A 16,005-nucleotide genomic window follows, 5' to 3' on the forward strand; every position below is an offset into this window, starting at 1 on the left:
AGTAAGTTCTCGACCTGAAAGGATGCCTTTAAGAATGATAAACCTACTGTCTGGATCACGATACACATGTTGAACCTCAAAGGGGAATGAGTTATGTAGAAAGATGGCCACTCCCCTACTCTTGGAGGAATGAAGGGTATAATACCCCTGCCTATAAGATCTATGAAAATATGTCGGGTGCTTTGTGGCTGCAAAATGTGTTTCCTGTAATAAGATGATCTTGGCTCCCAGTCGTTTATATTGAAGAAAGGCTGTTTTGCGCTTGTTTGGCGAATTGAAACCCTGGACATTATGCGAAATACATTGAATTACCATAGTAAACATAGCTTGTTACTATCATCATAAAAGTACACACTGCAGGGATATCCCCTAAAATTATTTGGCTAGACATAGAAATCCGCAGGTCTACATCAGACAGACGTACAGGTGGCAGAACCAGCCTAGGGGACCCCCCGGCCCCAACATGGGGGCCGTGATGTCCACAGACCGACACAACACCATCCTCATGCACTAAAGTTTTGAGAAAAGAGAATACAAAAAACAATGGAGAGGAGATTTTAATAGCTCCTACAATTAAGAGGGTAACTGAAGAACATGGATCAGGCTGAAAATTTGTCATACCTGATAAAACAAAAAGTTCAAATATTAAGGGGACAAATGGGCCCAGACCCTGTCTCCCTAAAACATGGAAAACGGAGCTGCCACCCCTCAGTCGGGCAGCGACACCTCCGGCCATGTCAGGAGGCAGGGTGGGGAAACGCGTCGAAGAGTTGTGAAACCATAAATTAATGGGCGTAATTAGGAGGGTCCGAAGACCCTTGTTATACCTTAACTCGTCCAGCTATCAATGCAAGGCACACATAATACTCAGAATTACAAAATTATCACAGCAGTATCCATAGAAATACACATCCTGACAACGTAAGATATAAAGAGCAAAATCCCTGTGTCCCAATTCTTGGTAAAGTCAGAAAAGACAATAGGCAGGACCAAGGACTGTCAAACAATAGGTATTAGGCAAGTGAGAATGGACCTGTCAACCCGGATCCTGTCTGACTCTCCTTCTATCCCTCCGTGGAGATGGGGTATGCCAAATGGGAGAGGTACGAGGGGTGGAGGGTGGACGTTGAGGTGATGGGGCATCCGCTAGGCCTAACACGAAGTCACGTGTTTGAGTGACGTAACGCGTAGATACGCCAGTGGGAGGAGCTTCTTACGATCGACGGCCTGACGTCATATCCGGCGTGGGCGCCATCTTGGTGCTCCGTTTTCCGAATACAGTACACCCTTGGAGTGGTGTAAAGGCTTGCTTGTCTGAAGATCTGTGTAAGTAGGCTCTTAGTTTCTTTTAAAAATAAATAAAAGGTTTTACACTATATAAGTCTCTCTTGCCTCACTGGTGACCGTATTGGAGAGCCATTACCGGAGAGACACCACGGATACCAACGATTGCTGAGGCTTACCATCTAGTGCTGAGGCTAACCAGGAGGAGTGAGTTACATCATTACTGCCAGAGGGATCCACCTGTTATCTGGAGGAATATTACAGTTACTACCCAAGGCTCTTTGGTCCCTGGGGGCCTGAGCAGGAAGGTGAGGGGGCACCCCAGCCTTAGAGGATTGGCACATTGCAGCTCACACCTGCATGAAGTCTGTGTGATTCACTAAGGACAATATTCACCATATGTTTCCTGTCACTCCAATGCATGATACTCTCATAGCCGTCCACCTCACCCTACACTAATGTCAGTTTTATGTGTTTATTCTTATTGTATCGCTTGTTTGTTAGTATAGCGCCGTATTAATTGGTTTATATACTTTAGTTGATGATTTTGGTGCTGTGGCTGTGGCACCTTTAATACAGGCTGCTTAAATTATCTACATTTATATTGTGGCGCAGGAGATTGTTTCTCTACTAGACTCTATAACTCTCCTACACACTGAATCATAGACACTGATTGGGGTTATTGTACCCAAGAAATGGCGCAGAATACACCTTTGTCTACATTTATAAGGAAAGACCATTTATTTGTAAAAACAAGAAACAAGCAAAAATGGTAAAAAGTGGTGTTTAAATACCACCAAAATAAATATCTATTTGTGTGAAAAAATTACAAAAATATAATTTGGGTACAATGTTGCATGACTGTATAATTGTCATTCAAAGTGTGAGAGCGCTGATAGTTACCAGTCAGCCTAGGCAGGAAGGGGGTGGAAGTGTCCGGTATACAGGAGGTAGAACCATTTTTTTTTAAAAAGACCTCCAAGTGTTTGTGAAATCTCCCACCACAAAATGTACTCAGCCAATCACAGGGCAGGACTCCATTTTTATTCTTCTCCTGCTATCAATGGCCAACCCGGTCCCACACTTCATCCATGTCTTTGGGGACCTCTGATCTCCTTATGGACTGTTTCTTCCATGATGAAGATCAGCCATGGAGTATATCTGAGGTGTATATCAGGGGGTGCTTCTTCCCCACATGAGAGTTGGGATGTCCAGCAACATTCATCTAGAAGACATTTCCTGCACTCAAGGCACTAATACACCTCCAGGGTTGTGTGGGACCCCTGATGTACAGGAAGACAGGACTTCAGTGAGGAACATTTCCCTCACTCAGGACAGGAAAGTGGCTTCTCTCCCGTGTGAGATCTTTGATGTTTATGAAGACTGGACGTCTGTGAAAAACATTTCCCACACTCAGGACAGCAGTACGGCTTCTCCCCTGTGTGAGATCGCTGATGTGTGTAAAGATTGGAAGACTTTGTAAAACATTTCCCGCACTCAGGACAGAAATAAGGCTTCTCCCCTGTGTGAGATCTCTGATGTGTGTAAAGATTGGACTTATCTGAAAAACACTTTCCACACTCAGGACAGGAATATGGCTTCTCCCCGGTGTGAGATCTCTGATGTGTGCAAAGACTGGACTTCTGTGAAAAACTTTTCCCACACTCAGGACAGGAATACGGTTTATCTCCCGTGTGAGATTTCTGATGTGTGTAAAGACTGGACTTCTGTGAAAAACTTTTCCCACACTCAGGACAGGAATGCAGCTTCTCTCCCGTGTGAGATCTCTGATGTGTGTAAAGACGGGTCTTCCTTGAAAAACATTTCCCGCACTCAGGACAGGAATACGGCTTCTCCCCCGTGTGAGATCTTTTATGCACATTAAGTTTGTATTTAGAACAGAAACCCTTCCCACACTCAGTACAGGAGAAGCTCTTCCCTGTTGGAAGGCCGGCCCGGTCCTGCACAGTCTGAGGTTCCTCATGATACGAGGAATCCGATGGTCCATCTACACTGGGTGGTGCCGGATGGACATTGGAGGGAGCCGGGTTTTCTCCTGGACTATACTGTGTGATGTCCTCATCTTCTACTTTCCAGTCTGGAGACAAAGTGAGACAATCCTCGGAGGTTTTCCTCATCTCCCGGCCATGGACTAAAATACAAAGACAAAGAGGATTACTAGACAGGAGCTGATTGGTTCCCCCAAACCAGGACTCCGCTCACGTCAGGCAGCTTGGTCTCTGAGGAGCTTACAATTCCACCCTGAAGGGAACTAGGAAATGGCTCCTCTGATCTCCTACCAGGTCATTTCTTTATTCATGGACCTTAGTCAGAGAGTGAGGAAACAACCAGAACTGTCTTTTATAGGAGGGACAGTGATGAGGGGATTATAGGACGAGGGTCCCCACCCCCTCTATCACTCATCATGACAGAGGCATGCCTGTGTTAGCAACATCACGGGAACATATGCCCAGCAATCATCTTTGCAGTGATGGATTTTCTCCTGTTGCCCCTTTACTACACTTTCCAGTTCGGAACATTTTTCTTGGTAGGCTATAGCGGCCTCCATGTTTGGGTCAGATTTTTCTGTGCTGGTCAGAGCTCAGGCTCAGAGACCAGTATTTATAGAAGAAGACCAACCAACAGGATAGGTATACAGGCAGGTCACCATGACAGATGACGTAGGCTCACCTGAGGTGCGGGGTCTAAGCACTAACCATTATCACCAGAGCTCCAGATGGTGGGTATGGGTTTTGCTGCGTGTTAGTACCAGGTCACAGTAGTAGTAGTCAATAAACAAGCCAAGGGTCAGTAACAAGTTGTTCCAGGTCAGTAGTGAAGGTACAGAAGGTAGCATGAGAGACAAGGGCAAGATATTGGATGGAGAAGACACAATAATCTGCCAACCAGGAAGTGCAGAGACATGGCTTAAATCAGGAAGTTCATGGGAGGAGCAAAGATTTCAAGGCTCAGGAGAAAACACAGCAATGGATTAAGCAAAGTGCCGTCCATTATATCAGGTAGCTCACTGAGAAGAGTTACTACCAGACACAGTAGAGGTCCTGGGTTCAAGTCTAGGCTCTGACAGGTGTCTACGTTGAGCAGAGGCAATGAATTAATATTTAGCTTCCAGCTGATCCCCAGAATCTCCATAAATCCAGTCTAGAGACATAAATTGTGTCTGCAGCACAGAGAAGGAAGATTATCCGAGAGAAATCCAGGAATACAGGACGGGGAACACAGCTCAGGAAAGTGACCAGGGGATTACAGGCTGATATCACCCAGTCCCCGCCCTACTCTGGACCAATCAGTGAGCAGTATGGGTGGAGGAATGGATTTAGTGTTCATGACCCACCTGTGCTGATCTCTGTAGGAGTGTCCTCCTCTATAAATGTCCCCGTTATTCCATCCTCCTCCATAGACTGCTGATCATCCCTCACATACGCCTCTTCTTCTTCTGCTTTCACCTCAACTTTTATATCTATCAGATCTTCACTCTAAACCAAGAGAATGAGAAATTTCACCAAATATATAAATATAAGAGTACATGAAAAATCCCCACATCATCTTTACAAGTCCATATTCTAGATGCTCAGTCCAACCAACCATATAACAGTGAGGGATGGTGTGACCTTCCTGTGTGGAATCCCGGGAATACAGAGGACGGGGACATCTCTCTGGTGGGTTCCTGGTATTAGGTGGCTCCATCATATCCTTGTGTCCTTCTGAAAACTCCTCCATCACTCCATACTCCTCATCCTCCTCTTTATACTCTTCTTTAACATCAATATTATCATCCCCGAGGATTCCACTCTGAAAGATATAATAAAACATTCATTGTAACAAACATGCTGTGTATAAATCACAACTACCAATAATTGTCATCATGTACCTGATGATGGTGAGGGATGGTGTGACCTTCCAGTGTGGAATCCCGGGAATACAGAGGACGGGGACATCTCTCTGGTGGGTTCCCATGACTGGATCCATCTGTAGGAAACACACACACTGACTGAATCCATTGTTTCTATGTGTTTATCAGATGATGGGGGATCTAGGTGGATCCTCCGTACTGCTCTCTCCTTTACAATAAAGTCTCCTCTTACCCGGTGATGTGAGGGGCGGCTGATTGTCCATCATGACGTCCTTGTAGAGATCCTTGTGTCCTTCTAAATACTCCCACTCCTCCATGGAGAAATAGACAGTGACACCCTGACACCTTATAGGAACCTGACACACACAATGATACAGTCACCATCCAGACACATCCCTTGTCTGTTACTGGAGAATGTCCCAGAATTCCCGGCACCGCTCACCTCTCCTGTCAGCAGCTCCATCATCTTCTTGGTGACTTCTAGAATCTTCTGCATGTTGTGTCTCTCAGGGTTTAGGGAGTCACATGGAGGCACCGTGATGGTCATATGATCACCTGACTTCAGAAGAGGAAACCTCTGTATTGAGGAACCAATAGGAATATCATGTTAGACTCCCAGAATCCTCCTCACCTCTCCGGTCAGGTCTGTGTGATGTCATGTGACCTCCTAGAATCCTCCTCACCTCTCCAGTCAGGTCTGTGTTTTATTAATAGAGGTAAGAGTGATGTCATGTGACCTCTCAGAATCCTCCTCACCTCTCCAGTCAGGTCTGTGTTTTATTAATAGAGATGAGAGTGTTGTCATGTGACCTCCCAGAATCCTCCTCACCTCTCTGGTCAGGTCTGTGTTTTATTAATAGAGATGAGTGATGTCATGTGACCTCCCAGAATCCTCCTCACCTCTCCGGTCAGCAGGTAGATGATCTCCAGGGTGAGGTTTAGTATCTTCTCAGTCATGTGACTCCGGTCCTCCTCCATCCTCATTGGTGCCATCATGTGATCTATACAGGTCTCCTTGTAGACGGATAACTTTGGGAAATGAAAGTAAGAATGATTTGGATGGTATTGGTCACACAATAATAGGATGTGGATGTGAGGGGGGAATAGGAGGGTTGCTGGACATTGAAGGACTACTCCCCCCATGGGAAGACATTTAGTCTGGACTGTTTAGGGTTTACTAAATCTTCAAGGTCCCGGGACCCTCTTGACCTGCTGCATCAGAAATCCCCTTTTCTCTGTTGGGTTTGTTTGGTCTCTGAACTGGTTTTGATGAGTATTAGATCTGCAGACAAGGAATGATAAATATGATCCTTCCTATGACTTGTTTGCTCTGAGGCAGTGCTGTGAGGTCAATGTCGGATCATCATGATGTCCAGGACGGGGAACTTGCTGATTTTTGGCTGGAGTTGCTTGATAATCAGGATAATTGGCAGAACTACGGCTGCAAGGCTCCAATCTCCGGCACCCTGCTGACAGGAGTGATGTCACTGTCACTCTCTGCAATAAGAGAAGGGATTGGATTGGATAGCAGGAGGATGGTGCTAGTGGAGTAGAGAGCTGTGGGGGAGGAATCTGTTCTCATCTCTTCTATGTGTGGGTAGGAGGAGGACAGCAGGGGGAAGGGTTTGATCTCTTAGTTGCCAAGTATTCTGAAATCTCCAGGACATTGTACAGAGGGGCAGTGGATTTTTGAGGTTCTGAATTCTAGTACCGGGCACTGCCAGATTCTGTGGTATGGGAAGGTATTGGACTGTCCATCCATTAAGCATTAATGCTATGAAAACAGACCTCCCCAAGGACCAAGTGTCCTTCTTTGTTCTATTTTGTGTCTTGCAATATAATTCTTGACCAGTGAGATGGTGAGGTGAAGACTTCCTACATGTGCTGGCAGGAGTTCTTTAAGGAGGTCAGAAAAGTAAGTGAAGGTGGAGTGGGAGGACCATCAGAGACCAAGAGTTCCTATGAGTCCTCTCTTACCTCAGAGCCTTGCAGCCTGAATACCCCCTCAGAGGCCCCCACAGTCCTTCAGCCCCACTAACCTCTCAGAGTTGTTCAGCCCTATTACCTCCTAACAGGCTCCCAAAGTTCTTCAGCTACTCCTCCACCTCAGAGGTCCCAGAGTCCTTCAGATGCAGGAAACCCTCAGAGGATCCAGAGTTCTTTAGTCCCACTACCTCCTCAGAGACCCCTCAGTCCTCTACTTCCCTCAGTATTTCCCTCCCTCTGACACCAATGATGGAACATATTCTTCATGGCCGGCTGGGGAATGTTTTCTTCCTCCTGAGCAGCAATGTAAGGGGCTCTATGCTCCATACTCCTGACCCCGGCACTCCATCATTGTGTTGGCTGCATAGTGTAATGATTGCCCATTGGCTGCCTGTGTAGTGTCATCATTGCCCTTTGTAGGCCATGTATGGTCAGGATGGTCCTTGTCTTGTCTATTTATTGTCAGTGCTGTTTGTTTAGAGGACCATATTACTAGAATTTATCTCCACAATGAGGAGAATGTTCCGGCCCCGGAAGTGGGGGAATGTTCTGCCCCTGAAGGGGTTCATCTGGGTTCCCACACTATATATGTGTGTATCATCGTCTGCTGGAGATAAAAGACGTCACAGTGACTATGGAGGAAGAGGACGGACGTGACTATGGAGGAAGAGGACGGACGTGACTATGGAGGAAGAGGACGGACGTGACTATGGAGGAAGAGAACGGATGTGACTATGGGGGAAGAGGACGGACGTGACTATGGAGGAAGAGGACAGACATGACTATGGAGGAAGAGGACAGACATGACTATGGAGGAAGAGGACAGACATGACTATGGAGGAAGAGAACGGACGTGACTATGGAGGAAGAGGACGGATGTGACTATGGAGGAAGAGGACAGACGTGACTATGGAGGAAGAGGACGGATGTGACTATGGAGGAAGAGGACGGACATGATGGGGGTTACTGGGTGTAAATAGAAAATAATGTCTTATTACCTCCTCTGCTACCACTTCTGGTAACGTCTCTTCTCTACTTCAAAACCACTTGGAACTTCCTGCCTGACATCACTTCCTGTCTGTACCTGACATCACTTCCTGTCTGTCTTCCATAGAGACTTCCTGTCTGGGTAGAAGTGAGATCACCACCTTGAGGAGCTCAGAGGAACTGCAGCCCCGAGAAACATCTGTAAGGCTCTGTTCACATCTTTGCAGTTTGCTTTTCGCAGGTCATTTTGCATTTTTTATGTGTTTTTGATATGTTTGTAAGGGAGAATTTCACCAGCACACTGAGGATCACCAATATGGGTCCAAACGTTTTAATAAATGATCACATAGTTACAGCAAGGCAGCGTTTTGGAGTCTCGCAGGACCCCTTCATCAGGCATGTGACGGAGGAGTCCTGCGAGTCTCCAAAACATTGCCTTGCTGTAACTATGTGATCGTTCATTAAAACTTTTGGCCCCATATTGGTGATCCTCGGTGTGCTGGTGACATTCTCCCTCGCTGATTCTGTTTGGTTCCAACCGAACCATTTTTAATGCGTTAACAATGCGTTTGGATTGTACACTTGCCTGTTGATACGTTTGTGATACCTTTGTGGTGCATTTTGTGTTTTGTTCAGTTTTTTTTTTCCAAAGTCGAATTTTTTTATTTGCTGGGCAGAATAAAAATGCACAACCATGCATTTCAGCAAATTCTCCATTGAACTCTGTTGTAGCAAAAATGCTTCATTTTGCTTTTTAAAAAGTCCCGGACCCTTTCCAAAAACACAGCAGCTCAAAAAAGCCTAGATGTGAATGTGTCCCATAGGAAACCATATTTAATGGACTGAGGTGCGTTTCTGAAAACAAAAAGTACTAAAAAACACATTGGTGTGAACAGCCTGAATAATCACTCCTGTAAAATATCTGCCTTACACGGCTACCAGGGAAACTCAAATATAACACAAGATAAGGAAGAAAATATAATTCTAGTTCTTATGGAACCAACGCTTTAACTAAGATATTTTATTACATATAGAAAATACATTAAAACAGATTCCCTCTGAAATCAATCTTTTTGGTAAAGAAAATGTAAAATTATTCTTTAAAGCAGGGCTTGAAAAAGCCGCTCGCCCGCTTGCCAAATACGAAGGGAAATCCTTGTGTGGCGAGCACAGATGGAGCTCCAAGCCTCATTGTGAAGCCGAGTTCCGGTTTCCGACTTCTTCTTCAGCACCGCCATTACACTGGCAGCGCCGCTGAGGGGACAGGTGCAGGAGAGGTCTGCTCTCCTCCACTGAGAGGAGACACCTGCTCTCCACCACCACAGGGGACTTGAGGAGAGGTCCGCTCTCCCCCGCCATGGGGGACACGAGGAGAGGCCCGCTCTGCACTGCCTTGGGGGACACGAGGCCCACTCTCCAACACGTTTGGGGACACGAGGCCCGCTCTCCACTGCCTTGGGGGCCATGAGGCCCACTCTCCACCGCCTTAAGAGACACGAGGCCCGCTCTCCACCACCTTGGGGGACACGAGGCCCGCTCTCCACCACCTTGGGGGCCATGAAGCCCACTCTCCACCGCCTTAAGAGACACGAGGCCCGCTCTCCACCACCTTGGGGGACACGAGGCCCGCTCTCCACTGCCTTGGGGGCCATGAAGCCCACTCTCCACCGCCTTAAGAGACACGAGGCCCGCTCTCCACCACCTTGGGGGACACGAGGCCCGCTCTCCACTGCCTTGGGGGCCATGAAGCCCACTCTCCACCGCCTTAAGAGACACGAGGCCCGCTCTCCACCGCCTTGGGGGACACGAGGCCCGCTCTCCACCGCCTTGGGGGACACGAGGCCCGCTCTATACCACCTTGGGGAACACGAGGCCCGCTCTACACCGCCTTGGGGAACACGAGGCCCGCTCTACACCGCCTTGGGGAACACGAGGCCCGCTATACACCGCCTTGGGGGACACAAGGCCCGCTCTACACCGACTTGGGGGACATGAGGCCCGCTCTACACCACCTTGGGGGACATGAGGCCTGCTCTACACCGCCTTGGGGGACACAAGGAGAGGCCCACTCTACACTGCCTTGGGGGACACGAGGAGAGGCCCACTCTACACTGCCTTGGGGGACACGAGGAGAGGCCCACTCTACACTGCCTTGGGGGACACGAGGAGAGGCCCACTCTACACTGCCTTGGGGAACACGAGGAGAGGCCCGCTCTACACCGGCGTGGGGGACACGTGAAGGAGAGACCCACCAACACTGCACATCACTACACCCGCCAGCTTAAGGTAAATTACATTAACTAAATTTACATCTTTTAAAAGAGACTTTAGTTACTAAAGATGCAGGAGATAAACAAAAAAATACAAAATGTTCACTCCAGGTTTAAAGCTGTAAAACGTGATATTTTGATTGCACCCGATTGCTATTAAGCTATTGCTGTGATATTTAAATTGACATAATAAAGCTTTGTTATAATTGCAGTTTTTTATATTTTGGACTCTTTATTCTAAAGAAAAATGTAATTTCATAAGCTTTAAGGGGGTGTGGTTGGGGACAAGCCAGGGGTGTGGTTGGAGGCGGACCTGGACAAGGTTGGGTGGGGCAACTGATGGAGAGTAAGGTTTTTTCCTGGCTAGTAGGTCTAGACTCAAAATTTTAAGCCCTGTTTTAAAGTATAAAAATATACATCAATCCTCTCATAATGAAAATGTTAAACATAAAGTACAGGGATAGAACAATCCTCAGAAGGGAACATGTAGGATGACAGGAAAGGCTCCTGACTGGTGAGATCCTCCAAACATAATGATGACATCCATGAACTGGAGCGAGCTCGTTGGGGTGATAAAGCCAATCTGGAAACACTGTGTAGACGTTCTCCAAGAACTCAGCACACTCCAGGTGTGGAGAAAGTCTCTAGGTGGGTTTAGCCTGTCATTTATCATAGGTACAAACACACTGTAACCGGGATGGATCACTATGCCATTTGCTTTCTTTTTTAGTCTGCTGGCATAGCTGTGTCCCAATCTATACCTACTGCTGTGCTTTATTTCTCCTCCCGAGACCGACACTTCCTATCCTCCATCCTACAGCCATCATACTACACTGCAGTGTGGATGGGAAGAATACTCTCCATGGTGCAATGATAGAAACTGACCAGAATTCCTGGACACCATAACACCGATCATATGAATGTGGAACTCTTTGGCGTAATCCTCTTTGGACATACTGCGAAAAGTTCTGCAATGTCTTCTCTTCTCACCTTGGAACTCCTATCTGAAGATATCCACCTGTAAACTTGTACACAAAGGGCATTTACTCTGTCAAAGATCTGCTGAACAACACTTACATAAGAACGTTTCAGGATCCCAGCCTCACTTATTTTCCAGACCAGAAAGACTTCTACAAATTCCTCAGAATTAGACATATGCTACCTCACCTGCACTGGTGTGAGAACACTCAGCCCATGGGCCTCATAACACTCTTCAACAGCTCTACACCTTCCAGCTCCCATCTCTCTACCTTCTACCACCCACTCCAAAAACAAACTCATACAACCAAACTCCCAACGATGGGATTCTGGAAATCGGAACTCTAATTCTCTATCTTTTGAAAAAAAAAACAATATTTTCTCATTTCTGTTATAAACAATATCCAATAAACTCAAATTTTGTCATAAATTTAGGCCAACATGTTTTTTGCTATATGTCTCTGATAAAAAAAAAAAATCTCAATAACTGCATAATAATTGCTTTGTGTAAAAGTTATATCATCTACAAACTATGGAATTTACACAGCTTTTACTTTCTGACTGCCATCACATTTCTTGAGGTGCTAAAATACCCGAATAGTACAAACACCCCCAAATGAGCCCTTTTTGGAAAGAAGACACCCTAAGATATCTGCTGAGAGGCATGTTGAGTCCATGAAAGATTTATTTTTTTCCACAAGTTTTTTTTTGTACACAAAATTGTCACTTAAATGAAATATTGCTCACACAAGCCATGGGTATATGTGGAATTACACCCCAAAATACATTCTGCTACTTCTACCAAGTATGGGGGTACCACATGTGAGAGACTTTTTGGGAGCCTAGCTACATACAAGGGTATGAAATCCAATGACCACTTTGAAAGGTGCATAACTTCCTCATTTCAGTTCCTCACTACCTATCACAGTTTTGGATGCCCTGAAATACCAGGATAGCACCAACCCCCCTCCCCAAATCACAGTTCTGATATACATATCTGGCCAGCTTATTGGGGAAAAATAGTTTGAATGCAAGGTGGCCTAAAAATTAATGAGGGACTCATCAACGCAGATTTTTTTGGTGGGGAGTATAGACATCTGCACATTTTTGGTTAAGGTGATTTACAAGGGGACGAATTTTGTGGAGCCGGTCAAATTCGTCAACCCGAGGATGACAGATTGTATTGTCATTGAAATGCATAAACACATTATACTCTCATATCTATGCCTGGCCATGACAGCAGAGAACACGGCATATGATGAATCGGGTCTGTGGACCAATACAACTGCAGTTCATTTTTCTTAGTAATGCCCATGTTGAGGGTTAGGCCCAAAAAAACCTTAAATTCAGAAAGCATAATAGGTTTCCATGCGAACAGTCTGGCAAGGTTTGAATTCGGGTTGGTGGTGATAAACTGTTGTGCATATAAAATGCTTTGATCCGCAATCAATTCATACAGATCTTCCGTGAAAAACAGCTCCAAAAAATCAAGGGGAGGAGTTAAATTTGCTGTGTCCACCTGAATTCTGGGTTGGGCAGTGAATGGTGGAAGTACGGGTGCTGCAGAATTTGTGGGCTGCCAATCGGCAAGCATACCCAGAAGGATACTAGGGGCTCTACGGGCCTGTGTGTGAAGTTTTGGTGGCTTCGGGACACTACTTGTACTCACCACTGCACCAGCTTGTACTGCACTTATGGGACTCACCATGTCACCAAGTCATACTGCAGTGCTGGTATGTGAAAGACCAGGATGTACTAGGCCGCTGGTGATCGCCATTCATGCGGCACTCTGCTGCATATGAGAGTCATCATGCGATTGTAACACCTCATCACCCTGGGAATGGGGTCGGGTACGCCTGACCTTAGCAGGGACCTCTCCTCCATCATCTGAGCAATCTGTCAGGGTACCACTGTTGTCTACAGGTTCATATTCTGTGGCTGATTGTGTCAGTGAGTCTTCCCCTTCACTCTCATCTGATATGCTCAGAATCCTGTAGGCCTCTTCACTGGAGTACCTTTCGCTGGACACTAAATATATAGGTACCTAGTGCAATTCATAGGAAAAAGAGTGCCTGGCTGTCAGGGACTGCTTGAAGCACTCAAAAAAATGTACTTGCAAGTGCTAGCAGAGATCAGGCCTGATTCTGCCAACACTGCGGTTTTGTGTGCAATGTATCCTGTGACAGTGACCTACTGACACTGCACTTGCTGGGGGAGAAGGGGGGGGAAGCGTAGGGGCTAAACACAGGTGCTGGCAGGTGCCGGGGCTGATCCCGCTAACGCTGCATTTTTGGGGACGCTATACTAATGTGAACGCTGGCATATTTCTGATCTGATCAAAGATATTGATCTGCTCAGACACTATACTAGCAATGGAGGTTTATTGTGTATGAGCGTGTTCCTGGCAATCAAGGGGTTAAATGTGATGACTGGTGTACTGACGGGCAATCTGATGCTATCTGGGAGGGATGCTAACTGACACTAATGCTATCTGAAGTCGCTGGTGACACTAATACAGTAATCAGCAAAAAATCTGTACACTGTACTAATGACACTGGTGACAGGGCAGTGAAGGGGTTAACTGGGGGGGATCAGGGGGTTAAATGTGTCCTAAATGTGGTTTTACTGTGTGTGTGTATTGCGTGGATCTGCTTTCTTCTCTCTCTGGGACAGAATGCGCTCAGAGAGAGAAGATTTCATCATTTCCTGTATCTGTATAATGGAAACACATCTACAGGAAGATCTCTGATAGGGCAGGGATCGATCATCAGATCCGAACATCACTGGCCTGAACATGATGATTGATCGGTCAGGAACTGAATCACGGCAACGGCAGGTTGGCGTGTGCACATGTGCCCCCCTGGCAACTGCGGGAGCGCAAATCACATACATATATATATATACATATACATATGATTTTGTGCAGGGAGTCCGCCCTGTGGCAGTATTTCTATTATAGGGGGGACTTAAAGTGGTTAAAGAAAGTGCGGCGCTGTATTTCTATTTATTGACATTTTTGCACATTTATATGAGTATGTTCAGGTGTGGGCAGCGTTTTTTCAGTTGAATTCACTGTTAAGTTGGTTTATTGATTATTGATCACCTTTTTTAGCTGCTTGTGGGAATACTTTGTATTATTTGTGCTCCTCTTCACTAGTGTACCTTTCCAGTTCCTGTGTTTATAAATATGGACACAGAATGATCTCTGATTCTGTACAGGTGATCAGCAGGTGCAGGTGATCAGCAGGTCCAGGTGATCAGCAGGTCCAGGCCAGAAATCATTGGCCTGGACCTGATAATCAGCTTGTGATGTACTGAATGACAGCACAGTCAGGGCGGTGGGCTCACACGTGTACATGTACTGTATGTGATCTGGAACAGAGGGGCTGCCCTGCCGCAGTATAAGTGTGGTGGTCGGTCCTGAACTGGGTAAAGTCAGATTGTTTGCTGATGATCTTTTACTTACTTTGGTCCAACCCAACACCTCCCTGCCAGTCCTATTCTCTGTACTCCATACATTTCCCTTTCCTCTGTAAAACAGAATGATAGTTTCCTTGGCCCACCTCCTACCTGGATTATTTGGGCATTCATCTCCCTCGCTCGTACAACACACTCCATGAGGCCAACTACATCCCCACTTTCAAATACTTGAGAGTCCTACTTCTGTCCTGGACTCATCTTCACCTCTCCTGGATAGGGAGGATCAGTGATGGAAAAGTGGCAATTTTACCAAAACTCCTTTACTTGTTCTGTACTCTTCCCCATCCCCATCCCCATCGATCCCCATCTCCTCCTATACTCTGAAATCTTTTTAAAAATCAGGTCTTGTGATTCAACTGAGCAGACAAAGGGCCACGAATCCCAAGACATGCTATGTATATACATAAGGAACAAGGAGGTTTGGGTGTTCCAAATGTTACTAAATATTTCTTGGTGCCCAGATTACCCCACTAACCCCCCTTTACACCACAATACATGGCCCCTTATGGGTGACTTAGAAGCATTGCTCTGTTCTCAAACTTCTCACCATTCACTGCCATGGAGTCCTCCTAAATCCAGACCTACGTCTATCAGCCTCTTGATGGGTCACACACTCTGCACCTGAAACTCTGATAAATATTCCAGCAACTTCATATCCCCTCACTTGCCTCTCTGTCCTCTTTTGGGTGATCCTAAAACGGTTACAAACGTTACTAATCTGCGCTCCCCCCGGAACCCTCGGTACATCTTAATGCATTTGCAGCCCCCAGGCCTCACAAGTTCCCAATATAAATTGTCACACATTCCATACCCTGGACTTTGTCTGCCCTTGTACTACATAGCTGGGGGGAGATCTAGAGGAGATTGTCCAATCAGATTGTATAGGAAGGTATTATAATGAGGGAGGTGTGGTCCCAAGCGGTGAACGCGCCCTGTCACACCCCCTTCTGTGATGCAACAAGGAAGTGAAGGCTTCTGGGATGTGGCCTACAGGAAGTGAATGCTAAGATATCATGGACAGGAAATGATGCAATCTGAAAATCCGTTCCAACGATCCAATAAACTGACAGACAAGTGATGGTCCTGTGGATGAGGGGAGAGGAAAGCCCATCGGGACGGCCGGGCCAGAGACGGCATCAGAGAACG

The 16,005-nt window shown here is 46.3% G+C and overlaps 1 pseudogene; it reads right to left on the minus strand.

Moving 5' to 3' along the window:
• Window positions 1–588: 588 nt before the first annotated feature.
• LOC149461824 (uncharacterized) overlaps window positions 589–16,005 on the minus strand; it is a 45,175-nt pseudogene continuing 29,758 nt past the window's right edge.

This window comes from Staurois parvus, unplaced genomic scaffold, assembly GCF_062004578.1.
Source record: "Staurois parvus isolate SC_StPar_1 unplaced genomic scaffold, SC_StPar_1.0 ptg000191l, whole genome shotgun sequence".
Taxonomy (NCBI): domain Eukaryota; kingdom Metazoa; phylum Chordata; class Amphibia; order Anura; family Ranidae; genus Staurois; species Staurois parvus.